Below are 23296 nucleotides of genomic sequence, written 5' to 3'. Positions count from 1 at the left end.
ACAAACTCACAAGAGGAAAGTTCAGGCAGACTCTTTTCTTCTACTTAAACACTGTTTGGTGGTATATTTATATGATTCTATGATCAACAGTCACTAAACATATGTTTTTCTAGTTATTTTACATTACCAAAACGCAACATTATAAAATAGAAATAACTGGACACAGATCCAGTGTTTTCTATTGATAACTTTGACATGTAACTTTTACAGAATACTCATCTGCAATTTTCTAAGGCTCAACAGGGAACACATTTAATTTCCTCATTGAAAGATGCCTGTAATGTCTCTCTATGTATTCTGCTGCTGTGTCTTTAATGCAAATCACAAAACTGGTGCTCCATAATACTAAAATAAGGACTTCTAAGTGCTATGCAGAAATAAATGAAGGATGTGCATCTTAAAAACCTGGATGTTGGCATTAATGGATGTGATCCGAAATGGGTTTTTAACTACGATGACCACAATAATCTGCTTACATTGCACCTATACAGGAACAACTGTTTCATAGCAAAACGAAACACACATACAACTATGAACTTTCAAGTTAACTTGTAGACACAATATGCTACACTTGATTAAATAAGTAGGATCTGTGTGCTCCATCTGTTCAATAGTGTGTAATATAGGATTAAGACCTCCAGCACAAAAAATAGTTCTATTGTACCACTTTGTGTTCTGTGATACCTCATTCAGAGCTCCATCCAATATGACGGGAGCATCGTGATGCTCGATAATATATCACAATATCACAAAACATGTTCAATTGATGTGCAAATTCAAGAATAATATACAATTACTCATGGAATAGAACAGTCATTACACTTTGAGCTTCCCTAAGTATTTCATGTCAAAATCAATTTTACAACCGAGACAACACATTATGTACACCATGTAGATAGGAATCAACTCCAAAGTGTTCATTAAGAGATGTCAAAAAACATGAATGGAGTGAGGAACACATGCAACTTGGTGATGGTGGCAGGGCAAAAGCCCTGCTTGTGTACATAGAGTGTGTGGAAATGTAAGGTTGGCAGGGATGGGGTTAATTCTGTTCCTGCCATTCCCCAGTTAGGTAACTGAGTGCTAATTGAAGGATGGCCATCTGTATAAGAGGTGAGAGAAATCCTTTGTTGAGGGAGCAAGTTAGGTAAATGTACCTGTACTTTTAGATTGTAAACTTTACAATGAATGTGAATGCCCAGTCTGTACTGTTTTATTTTGTGTGGACTATTTATTTTGGCCCTCGTGCCCTGTTTGTTTGTGCCATGTTTATTTGGTGTTCGTTGTTAAATAAACATGTGCCTACGCGCTTCAACTGCAGCTTTTCCTGACAGCCTTATTTCTGATGCTATCCCGCCACAGTGACCTTTATCCAGCATATTTTATAGCAAATGACATCCCAGCTCTGCTGGAAAACTGGAAAATGATTGTAGTTTCCTGCTGCAACTTTTTCTTCTGTTGTTGTTAAACCCACTTTTTTTTTCCACAGCTCAGCTCGGCTTGGCAAGCTGTACACGATATTTAGCCTTTCAAGCTTGCCAGAGATAAATACTGCACTTGTGTTAAGTTCTTCTCTATTAAACATCTGCATTAATATTATGCTATTTGCAAGACTCTGGATGTAAAACTCAGTGGAAGATCTACTAACAGATCTGGCAGACAAGCTACCCAGTTGAAATAATGGTTGTTTTGCCAATAAACAGAATTCCATCTGAAATAGTTCCTCAAATCTTGCCTGTCTTACCAATCATTTCACCTGTCTTCGGAGTCAAAGAATGTTGATAGCTGTAAAACAGCTAGCTGGTTAGGGAAAAGACTGTGTTGAAGGGAAGGGGCAATTTCATTCTCCCGGTTAAATGACCAAGACTACCTGAAAAGTAAGGCATGCAAACCAAACTTTATTAAAAGCTAATACGATACCAGGTTAATTTTTTTTTAAATGAAAATACATGTTTGTTGTAAAATGCATTTATTCTAAAGCTGCAGCTCTGAGAACCGTGTAGTCAATGGAAGTGCACAATAGGTACGATTGATGGGTTCATGACTAATTAAATAATGTGTCATATTCAAAAACTGTTCAGGACTGTTGTTGTTTTCTTTAACAGCAGTCAGAGTTTTATGAAAACCAAACCTGAATTAATTAGTCAAAACAGACTTTAAAAACCCTCCTTTAATATATGAGGAGGCGAAGGTTTATGAATAGGGCTCAGTACACAAAGAGAACTGGAAAACCAAAATAAAGGCTGTACTTTAACTGAAATGAAACCACATACTATAAATATACTAAGTACAAGAATAAATGAAACACAAATCTGGCATACTGGGCAAGGAATTAGGTCATTCGAGTGGTGCATTTTTTTATCATTACATGTGTAATCTGTGGATGTTAATGGTTTTATAAAATGTACATTTAAACAACTGTGCATTTAACAAGCAAATCTCTGTGGCCACCTAGAACAGTCTAAAGTCATAACGGTTAATGGGTACAAAGCCTGAAAGCAGCACTCGATTGAGAAGATACTTTAATAAAAAGAAGGCAAGAGAATTACAGTCTAGACTCATCTGACAAGAAGTCAGACAGTTTGAATATACATGATTTAAAATGTGGGGGACCTAATATGTAGAGAAACAATGAAATGGCAGAAAGCCATATGTTAATATAAAGTTGAAAGGGGGGTCTTAAAGACTTATACGTGGCTTTTTACAGATTACCTCAATATATTTTTTTTATATATTATCTAACAGTTAAGGGGTGTTTGCTTTACTATAAATTATTGTACCTGCCAAAACATATAATTGTTGAGCAAATGGAGAAGACCACAACATATATTATACCACTTGTGCTAGACAGGTTACAGATACCCTAATGGAATTGACTATGTAGGCATTACAGCTTTTATCTAGAACAATAAATGTACTAATCTTCTTACAGAAATATAATAGTTGTGGATACACAGCAATCAAAGTGCCCAAATGAATACGCTTTTAGCTGGGGAAAAATTCCCAGAGAAGCACAATCAAGAGAGCAACTCATGCAATCAGAAACTAAAACTAGCATTAAGAAATAGTATGATTTAACTTGAAATTGCAAGCAATATGTAATGTACTAAAACAAAACTGTTCAAGTATCTACAAAGCAAATTAATGACATACTGTGGCAGGTTCATCGGTTTTAGTAATTAGTGAATGACTAAACTGAAAACTGGTGCCAGAGATTAAAATGTCTGGATCTTTTGTTGCTCACTTAGGCTAAAATTGCATCCTTGGGTATAGCGTACATACGACATGTTCAGATTAAAGCACAGATTGACTGTCGAGCTCTTGGAGATCTGGATATACTTACTCAACAAATCACAACCATTTCACTGTATGAAAATTGGGTGGTATGCACAAAGCTACTGTAGGGGTTCTACATAGCACAAATATCTTTGTGAAAGTACAATACAGTAAAACTGAAGATTGGTTGTAATGAGGACTATTAGATACTGTTTTGTTAAAAGAGAAAAAAGGCTGTTGCACACCCCTGCCATGTATAATGACAGGCTCATGCATGAACTACAAATGAGTATTCTGACCCAGGCTCATGGATACAGTTCATAGCTGATAGGAAGGCTGATTGGAAAAGCTATATTCTGCTATTCTGGATAGTTTTAAATTCACTGCCTGTTGTGCATTCGTAACAGGGACATTAGGAAGTGCTTACCGCAGGCAGTACAGTTGCAGATGGAAAAATGTGACAAAAATGTTTGTCGTGGAATAAAGCAGTGTATTACTTATTACTCAGAAAGTGACTGAAGCCAGGATTCCATAAACTCAGATGCTTGATTACTTTGGTCATGATTCACTCTGCTTTCCAGCGAATGAGATCAACTGTAAGACATGTTCACTACAAAATACAAAAAAATGACATATTTTACTTTGATTCTCCACAAGTTAATTGAATTTGAAATGATCTGGAACTGGTTCAAAATATGTGAATTCACTAATATTTTAGCACCTTCAAGGCTGTTCGAAAGAGAATCCAAAAATAGTTATTTTTCTTCTTCAGCTATTCTTCTACATGGCAAAATGTTTCATAAGTAACAAAATGGTCCACCTAATGCTGCTGTGCTTTGGCTCTGCAAAGAAAGTAGGATTGTTTTTTGTATTCACTAAAAGACTATTACAACAATAAACTACAGGGATATCCTACCCAATTACTTCTGTATTACTTAGTACTGGAACAAATATTTTAATAAATTGAACAAACGCTGTTAGAAATTTATCTGATGGCAAAAAAAAAAAAAAAAAAATTCAAAATTTTTAAAATTACTGTTGCAAAAGGACATCATACAAAAGCAAACCAACGAATAAAGTATGTCTGAATTAAATAATACATATTATACAGTACCGGAGTGTCCTGCTCCTTTCTTGACACACACACTTGCAAAAGGCAGTTGCAGCTGCTTTTTAAATATTGCAATATGCATGCCGGGTATGCCATTTGCATAGCAAATTTAGTAAGTCATGCAAAAGGAAGCCAATTTACACAAAAGTGTTTGCTATGTATTTTAAAGAAAACGTTACCAAAATCCTTATATAACTTTACACATATAAGGAATTTATAGATTACCGAAACAAGTCTTTGGAAAGAAATCTATTTACTGCAGAGTGTGCTCTGTAAGCCATCTGTCAAAGTGCCTAGGAAGAGTGGAGTGATATTCACCAGGCTGACAATAATTACCATTGTAACCACTTCAGATAGGGGGATATGATTTTAGTAATTTTTGTTCTGGTTGTGTTTGACCTAATTTCCAAAACACATAATGTGGGATATAGTACCACCATTCACTGAAATAACGGAAAGTGGGTTGTATTTCTAAATCAGAAGCTTGTAGTGGCCGTGTTTGGGTAACCCATGGTTTTGGATAAATCAAGTGGTTAACTACAGTATAATGAAATCAAAGCTGCAGAACCTTGCGTTAAGCAACTGACCACATTGTTACCTAGAAGTCACCAATTAATTCCAGTATACTATGGCTGGCTAATGTACAAATCATTATTAAGTTAATTTAAAAAGCCCTAAAAGATAAGATACCGGTCTATTTATTGTCTTCATTTTCCCATGTCTAACACTTGTCTAGTTTTGGTAACCCTCAAACCTAGTTGTAACTAGAAATTATGTAGATTTAAACTGTAAAATCAAAACAGCAATTTATTTTATGAAAACATCTGCAGATTTGTGACCTGGTTAAAAACACCATACAGGCCTGACACTAAGTATATTACAAAACATCACCTGTAGGGGAACCACTGTAAGGATTAAACAAACATTTTCTGTGCTGCTGAGCTACTCCAATGCACCTGGTGACTTAAACATTACCACCGTTCACAGAAAACTGTGTGTTTGACATTTACAGCTTAGAGTCTTTGAAATATAGGTCAATTACAGATTGTACTGTACATACTTGGACTCCTATGGAGAAGTTATAAAACACCAGGATTTTTCATTGGCCCCTTGGTTATGAACACAATTTACAACCAAACATGCCGTTGAAGGATTTTTTATTGCATATTTTCAAATAAAAGTGGTTATTAACACTGCTAATTTACAGGGAAACCTATTGTAGTTTTTTTTTTACTTGAAGAAAAAATAATCACCCATCAGAGAACACTGGAAAAAAGTACAGCTTTGCACTTGGTTTACAAACAAGTTAATTATAGCATTTGCAAGTCACAGTTGACTGCATCCAGAAATCATTAGCGGAGACAGTTTAATGAAACTTAACCATGTGAATATTTCTAGGATTTAAACAGTTTTTTTTTCTTCAATTTTACCTATACTGTAATACCCTTAACATGATGCTTTTATAAAAACAAAAATAAACTTTAGTCTTAATAAGCTGCTTACTATACAATAAGTGTATTTTTACAGCAATGCGTCATCTTGTAGGGGTGTCTCGATGCCAACAAGATACGTTATAGAAACTTTCTTTTTTTAATTTTATCTTAGAATATATTAGTATTTTTGAAATTATGGATTATTTTCTTTGCCAAAATACTTCAAAGTGCATCTCAATGTGAAACAGATTTAGCACATTATCCACTTCTCTGGCTTCAGAGTGAAAATATAGCTATTATAGCATAGAGTACAGTTTGAGTTTGAATGCACACTGCAGTGGTGCTACTCGTTATCCATGAATGAATACACTAAAGCTAGCACAAGGACTGCACTGTGTACTACCACAGGAAATAGATCTCAGATATTCTCTGATGCAGTATTAATGTTCATATTCTTTACATGCAATATCTGAATGTCTCTGTATGTTTGTGAAAAATCCTAATAAAAATGTTAAAAGTTAATATGTGTTTGTTACAAATGTTTCATAATGGTCATATGTTAATCGTGTATTTAATATATTCTAAAATTAGCCAGGTGTCACTTAGAAGCCCTTGTTTGAATTTTCTGAACACGGCCCTGTTCTCCATGACAAATGAGTCGTGGCATGAGCCAGGGTACTTGGCAACTACATCAGTGATAATTGAGCATCACACAAAACTTGCAGAGTTAAAGAATGATGATGTTTTCTGTTTCGGAAAGCAATTTCATTCCTTGAATCTGGGGAATCTGAGGGTGTGCAATCTATTACACCAAGCGTGTTTTGGAAGCCAGACAACCGATAAAATTTGTGTTTGGTTCTATTTTGTTCCACATCTCCATATTATATTATATACCCCCTTGCCCTATGGAAAAGTCCATCTGTCACATCAGTCAGTATCTTTGACATAGACGACTGTCTGATCTGTCCCGTTGCATGAAAATGAAAGGCTACTGTAACCTTTACAGGTACAGGTATAGCGTGACTGCGGGCTGTTTGTGATTGCAAATCAGACTTAAGCAGATCACACTGCTCTGTTATAGTGCCTATTTGCAAACTGTATCTACACATAACTTGTATTGGAGTTAGACCTAGAAATGCCAAAGAATTGGAAGCTCTTCTAAATCATCCATAGCCCTGCCAGTGGTTGCAGTTTAAATAAGACACGAGAGGGGTCAAGTCGTAATTAGCGAGTATATTTTGCTGTACTAAGTGGGCACATCAGTGTTTTGCACCTTTTGAAACTAAAATGTTTTGAAACCAAAATACAACTAATTACACACTTCAATTGCTTCACAAGCTGTAATGCAAGAGCATTTTCATAAAGTGCAAACTCTGAAATGCCACTGCACAACTGGCTTATAGGACTTTTGAAAATACAGTTCGATGAGAAGCTTGTAAGCACTGTACAAAAAACTTGCAGATGAGCAGAATAGCAGAATAACTAACACAAATTAAAGATAACACAACCCCCAAGGGAAACAGGTGGGTATGCAGATAAAAGCTCTTAACTCACAGCTATAAATAAAGGCCTGTGGACCCAATGTGGTCTTCAAAAGGACAATCAGCAGCCCCCATGGGAGTGTTTCAAGGCTAAGATAGGAGACTGGTTAGAACCAGTATTTAGTACAAGGCAAGTTTGGTTTGGGATGTTAAAGTCCAGTGAGAGCGGAGAGGGGTGTGTGATAATAAACAAGAGCAGCGGGGGTATACCTGATCGCATGTCTTGTGAACATGTAATGACTTACATTCTATATAAACTTGTATAAATTTACGTATCGTTAGAATACTCAGTCACATGCTTGTGAGGAGTGTGCCCTGCATAATGCAATAAAAAACAATAACCGTATCAAAGGACTTCAAACTTCTTAACTTTACCATTTATTTTTACTCCCATTACTTTTCAACATCAGCTTTTTTAGCTTTATCAACTTCAGTACGAAAATTCCATTGATTGTAACCAGAAGGTCACCTGTTCAAATCCTATCTCTGCCACTAACTGACTCACTGTGTGACCCTGAGCAAGTAACTTAACCTCTTTGTGCTCCATCCTGCAGATGAAATGTTAAATCAATGTCCTGTTATAAGTGACTCTGCATATAATGCACCATTCACAGCCTACCCCTGTAAAGCTCTTTGTGATGGTGGTCCACTGTGAAAGGCGCTATATAAAAATGAAAATATTATTATTATTATTATGATGATGATGATGATGATGATGTTACAAGATAGCATCTAAATAATAAACCAATTCTTAATTCCATAAATACATAATAAACAATAAGCAATACTGTTAATACTCATAGGAATACACTGGGGAGGTGTCTAATTTGAAATTCAATGTCACTATTTTTAGACTTGAAATATATAAAGCAGAATAATAATTTCCATCTGAAATGGCATTGTCTTTAGAAATCCCTGGGTTCGTTTTGTTTATCATATCCTTGTTCTGCAAAATAGAAATGGAACCATTACCGTATGGGTATTTGCCTTCTAAAGAGCCAAAACCTGAATATTGTATACCAAAGCTGCTCAGTGAGCCTGTGATGCAGTCGTGGACTGTCCCCAAGGGCAGTGCTCACAGATCTCAGCCTCATTTTAACTTCAAGCCTACTGCAATCATGACACCATGACATTGAAGGTTAATGGCTATATTTCTATTTCAGGGAATCACGGTTATGATAATAACCTAACATTCCCTTTTCAAGTATGAAATGTAATCATTATCGTATGGGTGAGTGTACTAAAGCTGCCGCAAGGCAAAAAAAGATTTCAAAATGACTGGAATGCTACAAGACAAATCCAAGAGGCTGTGTGTTACCACACAGAACCTCAGTAACAAGTAGCTAGGGTAAAAAAAAAAAAAGATCTTTGTGTTGTAAGGGTTGATTGGGAAGCTGCTCTTAATATAGTTAAAAAAACCATGGTTTTGAGGATCCACGACATTCAGCCTGTAGAACCTAGTGAAGGTATAGTGAGTAGCCCACACTGCCGCATTGCATATGTCCTTGACAAATGCACTCTAGAATAAAGCCAACAAAGTTGCCATGTCCCTGGTGGAAGGGGCAGTGAGCTTTTGTGGAGGGGGCAAATTGGCCAGCTCATAGGCAGTCCTGACCAGGTCTGCTATCCACTTAGACAGGGCTTGACCATGGGACTTCATCCCATAGCAGACAAAAAATAATTTGGACTGCCTCCAACTTTTCATCCTGTCAATGTAGTCTGCCAGGGCCCGAACTGGACAGACATATGCCCTGGAGTGATCAGGGTATCCAACAGCAGTGCTTTGTCCCCATCAGGTACGCGTGCCTGGGAAAACCAAAGCTGCCTATGTGCAGCTACCAGTGTAGCCAGGTTTATACCTATAATCTGTCCATTGAGCTTGGACACAGAACAAGTTCTTGTTAACCAGGCACAGCTAGTCCAGCTATTGTGGCAAAGGCCTGTGGTTTTTAGAAAGGGACCACAGCAAATGTGACTGGTAGGCTACCAGGATGCTGTTATAATGGGCTCGCTTGAGGATAATCTCAGAGATCAGGCACTGCTTGTTAGAGCAGGGAGGTTCCTTAGATAGGAGCGCTAAATTAGGCTCCTGGACCAAGGTGGTAATAGAAGCCTCAACCAGTGGAAACTGGGCTATGACCAGCTTCGCCGCATCACACATCCTAGGGTGTCCATCGAACTGGAAAGAGCAGGAGCTGTTGCCTGGATGGTCCCAGGAAGACTGGATTTCATAAAGATTTCATAAATCTGAACTAGGGGGGATATGGGAGAAGCGGCATGCTCATCGTTGAAAATCGGCTGTGTTATTTCCCCTGCTGTAGGCCAGGGCATTTTTGATTAGCGGTATAAGCTCTGCCGACAGGATGCAGCCACCTCTCTAAGAGAGGGTGATGGGGAAGAACGCTGAGTAGGAGTAAGGGACGCTACTGGATAGCCGTTTGTAAAAAGGGGCACAAAACCCGCAGAAGTGGCGATTAGCCAGTGCTTCCTTGGCTTGTACTGGCCACAGCCAGTAAGAGCACCTGCTGTACTTGTACTCAATAGGCAGTCTGGCTTTGCATGTCTCATAGGGATAGAATCCAGGCATTATGCAAAGAGCAAGCAGTGCAGTGTACAGTATACAGTTGTAGAGGTGCTGCCTCAGTTTGCTTATAGATAATCGACCGGGCGGGTCGACCCACACAGAACTGATTTGGTACCGGACCGATGACCTGAGCACCGGTTGGTAGTGGTTAGGTGTATCGACCAGTGCAGTACTGGTTCGGAACCTTGTTGACACCATGTCGGTTCGGTACCGGTGTCACAGGAAATAAGTTAGCCATGAAATAAGTTAGCGTTTGCCTTTTTGAGCCTTTCTGCGCACGTGTGAGTTTTAGAATTTAAAAGGCAAGGTTAAGCTGTTTCCATTTTCTGTCTGTAAACTTTAATTCAGAAAATTGTTTTACTTTTAAAAATGTTGTCAGGATCTTTATTAAAGTTACGCTATGTGTGGTTAAAATCGAAAACACATTGTTATAACATTAATAAAACTTTTTATTGTATCATGTTGTATTTTATTTAATAATAGCAGTTAACTATAAGCTACTACAAAGACATGGTAGTGCGATGTGCAACTTATTTTTATGTGCAATTATATTTGTGTTAAATGGTTATAATAACACTTTTTAAATAATATGACAATATCTATTATTTAACATTCCCAGTTTAAACCATCATCAGAGTTTTCTTTGTACAAATATTACCAAAAGAGAAATAAATACAATACTCTGTACATTGGTTACGACATATCAGAAACAATTAAGCATTAAGATTTATTTTTATGTGCAATTAAATTATTACAGTTGTCAAGTCATAAACTCCTCCCCTCTATAATGCATATTGCCTGGGCCCACCCCAAAAAAGGCGCAAAATCCAAAATAATTTATTTTTATAAAATATACAAAAAACAAAACAAGACCACATCACAAGCATCGATCTGTAAGTACTGCACTCTAATTTATCATTCATAATACAGGTGTGTATATACACATCCATATATATGAAGTCTGAGTGTTTCTTCGTATGATTGTATGAAAGTATGTATAGGAAGCCAATCGTTTGATGCCTCTCAAATGATCTATGTATATATCTCTTAAAACACCATCTTTCACTAAAAAAATGAATATGTTTTCTGTGTATATTAAAACAGGTGATATTCCCACAAGTAGACTATAACATTTATTTAAAAAAACAAACCAAAAAAAACAACCAAACATTTTACCATGACAATAACTTAGTTAAACTTCAGCCTACATGAAATAAACGCTTAGATTTGCTTATACCACAGTACGATATGACACAGCATTTTTAAAAGGAAATAAACATTTGGCAAGTAGTGATTTTAACTCTGCATAAACATAAATTCTACTGACAAAATAATGTTTTTAAAATATTTATTTTTGTTAAAAACCACACTGCACATCCAAACACAGCGAGCACTTTACTTTAAATAAAATGTATTTATAAAAAAAAATAAAATAAAAAAAACTTAAAAAGCGTACATTTACACTTCAATAAATAAGATGACAAATGTTACTTTTTTTAAAAAGAATGTCTGCAATACTCTTCGATAAATATGATGTCAAACATCAAATTTTTAAAGAAAAAAATACGGTCTGCAATACCTGTCTTTGTTTCTAAAAAAAAACAAATGGCATCTGTGAAATCTTGGATAAATCTCCACAGAACCTTGCCTTTAAGTTCTAAAATCAGCATGTGCGCAGAAAGGCTCAAAAAGGCAAATACTAACTTATTTCATGGCTAACTTATTTCCTGTGACACTGATTCAATGGCTTTTGCACCGCATAGGTCTGGGCCAGTACTGGTTCAGTTACTGTAGCACAGTACAGTACAGTACTGGGTCAGAACTGGTGCAGTTCAGTACTGGTTCGGTGGTTTTAGCACTGGTTCGGTGACTTTAGCACAGGGTTGGTATGGTACAGTACCTGGACTGTACCGGGTTGGTTCAGTACCAGGTCAGTATGGTACCGGTTTGATGACTTTAGCACAGGGTTGGCACCAGGACCGGTGCGCTAACCTCTGCTCCAGTTCGGTACCGTTATAGTACTGGGTCAGGAGCAGAGTGGCTCAGTGACCTTGGTACCGGATCAGTATGAGTGAACCAGTCTGCAGTCACCACGGGTGGCAACACACAAAATCAACACACAAAAGAGAAAATACTTCAACAAAAAATGGTAAATTAAACAATTACATAAATAATATAAAACTTCTCATATGGTGCTAAAAAGCAAAAACAAGATTTCAAATAATCCCCAGCGGGAGCTGTGCAGCCTTGGGGGAGAGCAAAAAGTTAGGCAACTTGTGTTTCTGGATCCCTGGAAAGGAACGACTCAAGCCGCTGACTTCATGCAGGGCACAGGGCCTCAGCAGGATGTAACAAGCAAAGCACAATAAATGCGAAATATATACAGATAGAAGCAACAATGTACTAATCTGAACAGGCTCTCCGATCAGGCAAAGTCTTGAAAGGAAAAATGGCATTGAGATCTATGAGCACAGTCCTTTTGTGCCCTTGGGGGTGGTCCATGACTGTGACACAGGCTTGCTGAGCTGCTTTGGTAAACAATATTTCAGGTTTAGGGTCTTTAGGAGGTAAATACTTATACGGTAATGGTTACATTTCGTACTCAAAATGGAAATGACCACATATCATTTTGGATCCAATATACTCAAACAACTGTCTCACATTTGTACTGTTGTTTTGAAGCCTGCAATTTTAAATGTATTGATTTAACAGGGGTCCATTTTTAACCCTTTGCGGTTCATTTATTTAGCTCCTGTCAGGTGCGTCAGGTTCAATTTATTTTCACATGCGCTGTTAATTTTACATGCACTGTTTAAAAGTAATATTTTTCATAGTAAAACAGGTTTAAATGGCATTGCATATCAACAGGACACTCAGTTCTGCATCTCCAGCCCCGCCCCACCCCTTGTTCACTGTATTTATCACATACCTCTTCATAGTAGTGCATACTGATAAATCATCTCCTGATCACTCATTTTATCACCAAACATCTCAATAATGCTATCTAAGTAATTATTTTATTTTATATATTTATCAAAAAGCTTGGCAAATGTTTGTGATATTCTTTGAGCACTGGATGTGGTAGCAGCTATCTTGTTTGTTTATGTCCGTGTTATGTCTGTGGTGAAGGGACTATGTGTATTGCTTAAATCTGCCTCCATTTGGTTGTTTTTTGGCTTCTGTCGGTCTCTCTCAGCCACTGAAAGTTTTTCCCTGCTTTTTCCAGAGAAAAAACAACTAGAGACCTGTGCTTGATGTCTTTTGATGATCTCAGACCGGTCCGACACAGGACTGCAAAGGGTTAAGAATGGTCGGCAGGATAATTTCAATTTTTTTTGAGTTTCCCTTAGAAAGCTAAAGTTATGGTCCCTGTAGCAGAACAGCTTTGTCTTTAATTGTTAAAGATTATTTTATCCTTCATGCAATGACACATAATGCACATTATCTGCACTTGTTCCATGTGAAAGCTAATCAAACTGTTTTACTGCTGTGTAAACTGGCAGCCACTGATTTAAAGCACATCACACAGCTAGCTGACAGAATACTGAACCACAGACACAGAAGAAAAGCAACACTGTTTTTTTAAATATTGCTTAAAGTCTTAACCCATTTCTACCTCAGATAAGCTCCCCAGAAGCAACAGCCATCAATCATCTTTGAGAACTGCATTGCAGTGCCATTAAAATTCAAAATGTAACAGTATCAGAATGGGTTGCTTGATGTACTATTTGAAGACAGCACAAGGGACTGAAGTCACTTGGGACAAGTTACAGTACTACAGATAATCATTGCCAAAAGGGACCTGTCTAATGGCAGAGGGCAAGGATCACTCTCCAAGCTTCTCCACTCCATGGCATCGCCGAAAGTCTGTCAGTGCCTGCCATTATAAATCTTACCGATTTTTGTTAGGTTGATTTTTATCAATACGATTTTTTTAATGTGGAAACCAGCTCAACGGGCTGCCCTCCCTGATCCATAAAAGGTTAAATTTAGCCGAATAAAAAACACACACACCTTACGGTACGCAGGGAATTATGTAGAGCTGTTGTTCACTTTAGAGTTGTTCATAAAAAAAAACAAAAAAACAGCAGCATATTTCGAATCACTGTTACATAAGAATACATATCCTCTTCACACATACTCCCCAATGCACTATAATTAAATCATGCTCTCCCAAGTATTTTACTTGGTTACTGTGGGACACTTTGTAGCAAGCTTTTCAGGATGAAAATAAAATTATTAATTTGCTTCTAATCTACAGGATTTACATGCAAATCCAATTTAATCCCAATTTAGGATGCAATTGTAATTTTTTTTTGTCTGAGCAAATTTTCAGGATCATCACAAACTAAGCTGAACCCTACCAAAACCTTATTTTCCATGAGAGAACATCATTAACGCATAAACCACATTAATGGTAGGTACCAACAATGGTAACAGCCGGGTGATAATACATGATGGTGTAAAATACAGACTATTTTTTTTCTTTGCTGTTGTGTCTGCTTACAGCAAAGCTCCAACAAAGCACCTCGTCACGATCGTACAGGCCTGTTTGGTCCTGGAGAGGGGGGTCAGAGAACCGAGAGCCGGCCAAAGAACTTGAAATGACATGGTCCAGATCTACACAAAACAGTCACCCTCTTTTCTTTTTACACATTTTGATGCCTTTCACCCTAATTTCACATACAGCTAGGGTCAAAGGTTTTGCATCACTTTATAGAATTAACTAATTTAGCTTCATGAAATCGAATGAAACCTGATGAATAATATTACGTTAACATATTGAATTACATATAGCTTTGTAGTTTTTTATCTACTAAATTGAAATACTGTGATACTATTATGGTTTCAGTAGACTTCTGCAATACCATATTGTAGTTTCTTTGATTAGATGTTAAATAAAATATCTAAAATTATGTTCATACAGTTTTTTTCTCAAATTATATCTTAATCGTAAAATTCAAGGTGATGCAAAACTTTTGGTCTTAGCTGTACTGTTTTTACAATGTATATACTGCAGTATCTTTTCTTCTATGATAGCAACATACATGTATACACTGACTATTTAATACTGTTTTAATGGTCAAACTACAAACAGAATCTACATTTTAAAACATATTCAAATTAAAAGAGACTGCCAGACATGGCCAGGAAGTAGGATTTTGGGGGGTTATTTCTATGGCAATACTACCATTATATGTGTCAATTACAATGTAACTGTGTTACAATGTAAAAAAAAATCCAGCATATTAAAAGAGGTACAAATTGAATTATTATGGACTTGGTAGCTAAGTAGATTTTTAAATGTATTGAAAAACATTGTTCTGCATCGATAAAACAAAAATATTAACTATTCCTAATATTCCCTTTCTAAGTCATTAACAGCATGTATATTTTATAATAAAACCTTCACAGCTATGACCAATGGAGAGTCCACACAGTCAAACGATTCACTGCATATACTACCGTGCAGTTCAAAATATGTGTTCAAACTATTCCTGCAAATGGCATAAAGAACAACTTGTTACAGGTCTGAAATATCAGTTATCCTAAACAGCGTTTTGTTATCATTGTTTAAAAATTGCTGTGTACTGTATATAACTTTATATCTCAGTTACCACATCAATGAAAACTCAGAAGTTTAAAGCACCCGTTGCCTCTTAAGGGCTCTTAAAAAATTGGTGCATCAGATTGTAAACATGAACCTGAGTAGATGAAAGTAATACAACATAGACAAAAATGTGAATAGCAACCCTGCATAGAACTTCAACATGTTTCATAACTATAATACCCAACATGGGTTTAAATGGCAATTGCCTGCCCAACACTTACTCCATTTAACAACCTCCCCTCCACATCTCTCTCAAGCAGCCCTTTAACCAAACAGTTTATGAACAAAAGGAAATATGTCCTGAAGCTGATAACTACTCTAAAAGATTTGTATCAGTTCACCCATCTCCAATTTACATGCAGTGTCCTGGAATTGTGACACTCCATGCGTGAAACCTGCCATTTCAGAATGACCTCTTTCTGCTGTGAACTACACAAGACCATCCTCATGCTTCTGTCATTTTCTTTCACCTCAGTTTTGAAATAAGTGATAAAACAGCATGCACTGTCGCAACACTTTCAGTGCTCCCCTCTCCCAAAATTAAGATTAGTTATTGATCATTTGTCTTCATGGTCAGAATGAAGGAATTATTTAATAAATTGTTTGAATTATTTATTTTTATTTATTTTTTAAATAAAAATCACACAAAAAAAAAAAGAAACGTAATTCAGCAAATGAACTATAAAATACTCAGATTCAGTCTTTATTTTAATATTCAAGTATAAAATAAAAATGAGCCAAGCATCCTTTTGCCAATGATCAGATTGCCTGCCATTATATCATGTTTAGACAAGCATAAATCAATACACATCTGAGGCCTAAAGGAAAAGCTCTTAAAAACAACTTTTGGTGTCTGTTTGATGTAAGTACAACTTTCTGCAGCTGCAATTTATAAAAGAGGAATATTACAGGTCATAAATATGATGGTAATAAAAAATACAGGCTTGGAAAATACACATTACCTTACAAAACAAAAAGGGTTAATCTTATACAAGACATGATATAATGTCATACAGCATCTGTGCAGATGAATAGAAGTCTAGTTCAAGGAAATATGTGGAATAAATCTTTTTAACATGGATGAACATTTACTTAATCATTTCAACACATGTTATGCAATGTTTGCTAGTCTCATATTCTTTAAAGAAATTACATTAGCTCCCCCTTAGTTAAATTTAAGTTGGATATGGCTGAATGGAACACCTTCTGTGTTATACATTACATGTTAAAAAATCCGATTTTTCTCACCCAGAAAATTACGTGCTTTTGCAACTGATAAAACAAATATTTTATCACACACTTTTTTTTTCCATCTTAAATGGCTGGCTTCCTTAGATCAATCATCATTTTGTTTTTATTTTGGGTATATATTCAAGTTAACAAAAATAACAAAAATACACTGTTTACAACCAGTGTGATTCTGCAGCTTAAAGTTCCATGATTTTATCAAATAAAATTATTTTATTTCATTATTAACACTCACTTCAGCTTCTTCGAAGACATACAGAGGGTGTTAGAAAGTCATGGGATTGAACTAGCGTTCTTTTCACAGGTACTCAGGTACTAACCTCAATACACAATGGGTTTCCTTGACCTCTAGCTGAAGAATCTTCCAGAAGCTTTAATACAATGCATACTCATATTTTTATAAAAGTAGGGTTGTGCACCAGGTTAACTTTGTATTATAAACTGCAATGGTTAATATGGTATTATAAAGAAGTGTAAGAGATCTTCCCAACAGAAAACACTACAGGTACTTTAACTTTATTGATTTGTTTGCTTGAGTTTGGTCTCAATATCTGCCCAGGGAATCCAAACAAACATTGGACATTAATCAGAGTAGATAAAGAGCTGCAGGCTTCTCTTTTGTGACTTGCCAATTTTGAGTTTCCTTTGTTTTAAACAGTAACCTCCAAATAATTTGTAATTTGGGAGGTATTATCAGGTTTTACACAGTATTGTCAAACTAGTACTTGCCACCCAGCAGCCATCCACTGAATGGAATTTGTATTTAAGGTTAGCTTGTTGTTTAAAAAAAGGATTATCCTAATAAATTACATTAGCAATAACTTGCCAAACATAATATTTCAAGCATAATGGCATAACGAATTTAATAATGACTCCTTAGCCTTACAGGACTTTGAATTAGAAGCAAGGTTGCGTCTTAGGCATGCAGACGAATGAATCAGTAAAAGCATCTCCAGAGTTGTTAGCTAAATGTTTTTTTCTTTTTTTTTCTGTTCTGAGATCAGAATGCTTATTCCTTTCTCACTGAGTTATTCTGTGTCAATTCAGCCAGAGCTTCTCACCTCAATATTTGGATTTTGCTTATATTTTGCTTAGTGGAAGATACTCAGGTATGAAACCAGGCGAAATATTTAAGCTCCATGCTGAAGATTTGCTGAGATGTGCCCCCTTTTGTAGGGAGTGGGGGTAGTCATACTTGAAATGCGTCTCATTTTGGAGTGATTTTGAGGATCTAAAAATGCTATTTAGAATGTCAGTAGCCCTATGGATGCTTCTGTACAGATAGCCGAGTAGGTCTTCTGTAGAATTCATGCACAATAAGTACAACCTCTTTAATATTTCAGTGTTGCTGGGGGCCTTAAAATTGGAAAAATTGCCCAATTGAGTGATTTTCAAATGCACGTTCCTTCTAAAGTAGAAGATATATCACTTTCAAATTGCTTACGTTGCTCATAATTTAACTGACTTTCTGTATGAAGCTCTACTACTGTCTACCTACTTTGCTGTCTGATTTAATAACCCCAGAAAAAGGCTTCAGGATGAAAGTATCAGAAATGGCCCCAAGTCAATTATTTCCCCACAAGTCCTTCAAACGCTCATCTATAAACCGTGAATGCTTTTTTCAGAACTTTGCAAAGTTTTTAAAGTTGGCAACAAAGAAGAAATAAGAGGTCAACATTACCTCTGTAGCCTTATGACAAACCACTTGCATATAAAGATTATACACATTTTATTAATGTATTTATTTATACAAATTGTACATTTTCTTGGTTTAAACTTAAACTATTGTCATATATTGTACAATATAACCCAATACAACATATGTGTGTTGTTCATGTTTGTACATTTATTAAACTGAAGGAGACAGATTACCAAGCCAATTATTTTATCAATTTATTTTTCCTTCAAATCCTCATCTATAAGCCCACCAAAGGTCAGTTTGTTAACTCGTGTTCTACAAGGGGTTTCAACCCTTCAAAGATGGGGTCATTTTCAATACTTTCATCCTGAATCCTCTTTATGGGGTCATTAAACCAGCCAGTAAAGTAGGTAGACAGTAGCAGAGCTGCATACAGAAAGTCAGTTCAATTATGAGCACACCTAAACAATTTGAAAGTGATATATCTTCTACTTTAGAAGGAACATGCACTTAAATCACTCAGGAATTTGACAATTGGACAATTTTTCAATTTTAAGACCCCCAGCAACACAGAACTATTAAAGCGGTGGTACTTATTGTGCATGAATTCTACAGAAGACCTACCCGGCTATCTGTACAGAAGCATTCATAGGGCTACTGACATTCTAAATATAATTTTTAGATCCTCAAAATCACTCCAAAATGAGACTCATTTCACATATGAACCCCTCCCCAAAACAAAGGGGGTTTCAGCAAATCTTCATCATTGAGCTTTAATTTAATGCCTAGTTTCATACCTAACCTGTATCTTCCACTACACAAAATAAAAGCAAAATGAAAGTGTTGAGGCAGGGATTTTCCTGGATTTTGGTTGATTTGACACGGAATGACCCTATTACATCATTGTAACAACGTACTGTTCTGATTCATCTGCATCAAATGTGCTTCAGCTGTATGCTGCAAGACGTAACTACACACCAGTGCAGATGTGGGATGACCCTTTGACTACACAGCACAGCTAATTTCTGACAATGAAAAATCATGAGCAGGAGGTGGGAGGAGGAAGGCAAGTTTACCTTGAAATGCAATTAAGAGTGGGGGTGAACACACACAGCAGGAACACAGAAGCTTTTCTGTTAAATTCAGTAGACTATTCCACTGTCCTACTCCAATCCAGGATAGGGTTAGTAATAGACTAAAGGTTTATGGAGATTTGGTGCCCTCTGCCAATTGTGCCCTTTCTCGAGTGTAATAAAGAGTACAGCTCTATTACATAACATAAAAAGCTGACTGCATATCAGGTATAGTAGGAGTAGTGTTTTTTTAAACACACCACAGAAAAACAAACTAGATCTACATGCATGCATACTGTGCTGTACTGAGTATGCACGATTTTGAGTGAAGTGTTGAGTAACAGACATTGCATCATTCCATTTCTTGTGCAATTTTCTGAAGGAGGTTTTAAGTGACCAGAAAACAAAATAAATCTATCATAACACATATGCAAGTGGTGCAAGCTTTATTTTTTTATGCCAAGTTGTTTTGCTTTTTTTTTTAAAAACGTATTACAAACGAATATAAAATATTACTTATTACTAATAAGTTGTTACCAAGGACAACATGGTGCTTATAAAGCATTAGTAGATGCATCTCCGAAAACTGTCAAGGACACATCATTCTACCTGTTCTACCAACTCATACTGTTCAGATCATTAAAATTGCTAGTATATTTATTTAAATTGTGTTAATAGAGGTTGGTTCACTATGTAATAGGGACCTCATGAATTTACAATACTTGAAATAAACAACTCCAAAATTGTATATGTTATTCATTATGTTACTTGATTTGCCTTTAATATTCTGCTAACAACCCACTGCTGTGTGACATAGATAACTTTTTGCTATTTTAGTTATGTGTTTGAGTTGTTAAGGTATTTGTCGTTTTGTTTTTTAAATTCTCATAAAAAAAAAAAAAAAAAAAAAAGGTCCTCTTGTGTTTGTCAAACTGCTGTTGAATGAGAATAACAATCAGAAAAAAAAAAATTTTCCTGGGAGAGTAAAAGTGATGTATCATCAAAATAACTTCTGATAAGACTTCATTATCTGGCCAAATCAAAATGTGTCCTCCTACAGACAGAACACACTAAGTTCAGCTTTAATGACCTTCAAAGGCTCATTATTAGTTTTTTATGTCACCTGATTTAATATCTTAGCACTGTATCCACACAGCTTCAGGGACTTGCACAGTATGGCTTTTTCTCCCACAATGTAACTTGCCAATTAGTTTTCGTGACACTTCAAAACCAGCAAATTAAGGAGAATTCTCAATGGGTGAGTGTATTGTCATTTGCCACAACAGCATGTAATCATATAAAAAGGCAGAATAACCAATATCATGCAATGGAAAGTCAACCATTTTAAAACAAGCAGAGTATTATGTGGTATGTTTTATAGACATTTGGTGCAGCTGGGCCGGGATATAGTTCCCACAACGAAGGGAATGGTGTTCTTCCAGTTTGATTAACTTTTTACAGGCTGTTTTAGAATGCTGTTTAACAACATTTGCATTAAACATTGTTATGCTTTTCTAGCACAAAAATGTTTCCAATTGGGGAAAATTGTGCCCTTGCAGATACATTTTCTGCAATGGTCAGTTTAAATAAATAAAGTTAAATTGCGTGCATTATTTACCCAATAAATGATTGTCATTACCAGCAAGTAGATAAAGTGGCTGTCCCGTATTATTGTTAAGAAAACACAAATTTTTCACAAAGATTATTTATCAGATAACCAGGCAGATATAACTAAATATAATTTATTCAGCCATCTGTGCAGGCTTATTTCACTTTTAATGAGCTCTTGCTTGTACACCATTTAGGCAGCAGGATTTGTTTTACATCTCTTACTGGCACTTGAACTTAAAATAGCAACCGAATAGAATTTAAATTCCTATTGTTGTTTTTGTCTGTCGCACAGAACTGGAGACATGAATGCGGAGCAATATTTACATCATAAAAACAGAAGGGAATATACAAAATCTAGGTGCCTTCAACTACTACTTTGCTAGTGGAGTAGTGTTCTTCAAAATAAGGGCCACCATCAACAACCTTGTAAAAGGAAATGGCAAGGAAGCAAGTTGAAAACAGGCCAGGAAGTGACAGGCACTCATGTCCTGATTTATAAGCAGGTGAGGGGTGCAACGATAGCATACTTAATGTGAATGCGCTTCAGTAACACAAAGGTTTGTATTACTGAACAGCAAAACATTTATAGTAAGAAATGTACATTCTACCGCATGGAACATAAGACCGCTAAATACCTCACATGAGGAAGGACTTGACCTGGCATTATAGAACCAGAAAATGCACAGCTCTGCCAAAATGCTAGAGCAGGCATATTAGCAGATATTCTTTTAAAGTGCTTTATAGTCATGGGTGGCTAAAGATTTGCATGGAGTGTAGCCAGCTCAGTGGTAATGCAGTATGATCAGAATTAACTAATTGTGCTTACGCTTGAAAATACTTTTATTTTATTTATTTATTTTGCTTTTGTGAGATAGTGTTTTAGTCTAAAAAGCCTGGAACCCATAGGAATCAATACCAAGGTTACCTTTCTAATATGTGCTAATTGCAAAATAGGAAATTACATTTGTATTGGAGATCACATAGGATTAACCGACTTGCTCGGCAGTAATGCAGTGAGGCAGAAGACACTGTTTATTAAGCAGGCAGTAAAGCCTGTCAAGGAGTGGACCCTACAATCATTTTTGTACACATATAATAATAGGCTTACAGTACTTATACATTATATTATTTCATTATGAGAACAGTATTACTCTGTGTTAAGGGCAGCCATTTCATTTCATTGAAAATTTCAGACTTAATTGTAAAGTTTAAATTCATTCAAAAAGTAGGACATAGACAAGTCAAGGAATGCAATATTACACATACAACAGTCTGAAATTCAGGTTGTAATCAGGAATATGCTGATTAATTGATGCACTTTGTGGAATAACTTACAAATCAATCAATCAATCTACCGTTTCTAAACAGCTTGGGACTGCACTATAGACTGCCCCTGGATTTACAGCACTAACACCTTCTGCATGTGTGCCCTTGTGAACCAGATTTGAAATGGGGATGCTTTATCATGTGCATTCAGTTTTCTTCTTTGACTGCCTTTGAGATATACAATGAAAGATGACAGTAAATATGCATACATAAGAGGAGAGCGAAAGTCCTTCTGCAGATTTAAAAAAAAAAAAAACCCTCTAGATTTGTGTTGTTTCTGATGTAAGCCAGGCAGACAGGTCACGTTTTCAATACTCGCAAGAACAAGAAACAGCATGCCAACATGTGTCACATTCCTTACTTCATCACCTGACTTATTTCACAGCAATACAATAGCATGCAAATGGAGTTGGCAATTTTGGAATATTATACAAGTTTTAGTAAAGGAATTTAAATTTAAATGAATGAATTAAAATGTACAGGACACACTGTTTTCAATTATGATGATGATTATTTTATTTTACTTATGTTTCTCTTTCCTTTCATCTTTTTTTATGCTACTGTCTCTCGCTTAGTAACTACATTTGCTGGTTAAGTACAGTGTCTGAATCATATTTACACCCAGGCCTCCAAAGGTGAAGGGAGAAGAGGAGAGTGAAGCAAGTGGATTAGCCAGATGTACCATCTATTAAAATTATATAAACAGTGGGCATTATTTAGACCAATTGAATGGACTCTCATAATTTGTGTATCCTCAAATTTCTCACATGATCTGTCACAGATGAACATCATAATACATCTCTTTGCCATGGTCTTTTCAAAGCTTTAGTAATAAAGTGACTT

General features: G+C 36.1%; 1 protein-coding gene across 4 annotated transcripts in view; it reads right to left on the bottom strand.

The window, feature by feature from the left end:
- LOC121321999 (serine/threonine-protein phosphatase 2B catalytic subunit alpha isoform-like) overlaps window positions 1–23296 on the bottom strand; it is a 147738-nt gene that overhangs the window by 81932 nt on the left and 42510 nt on the right. The gene's annotated exons all lie outside the window — the stretch shown is intronic.

Source organism: Polyodon spathula, chromosome 1, assembly GCF_017654505.1.
Source record: "Polyodon spathula isolate WHYD16114869_AA chromosome 1, ASM1765450v1, whole genome shotgun sequence".
Lineage (NCBI taxonomy): Eukaryota > Metazoa > Chordata > Actinopteri > Acipenseriformes > Polyodontidae > Polyodon > Polyodon spathula.
Note: the sequence above shows the minus strand (reverse complement) of the source record. Positions and strands in the feature narration are given on the sequence as shown.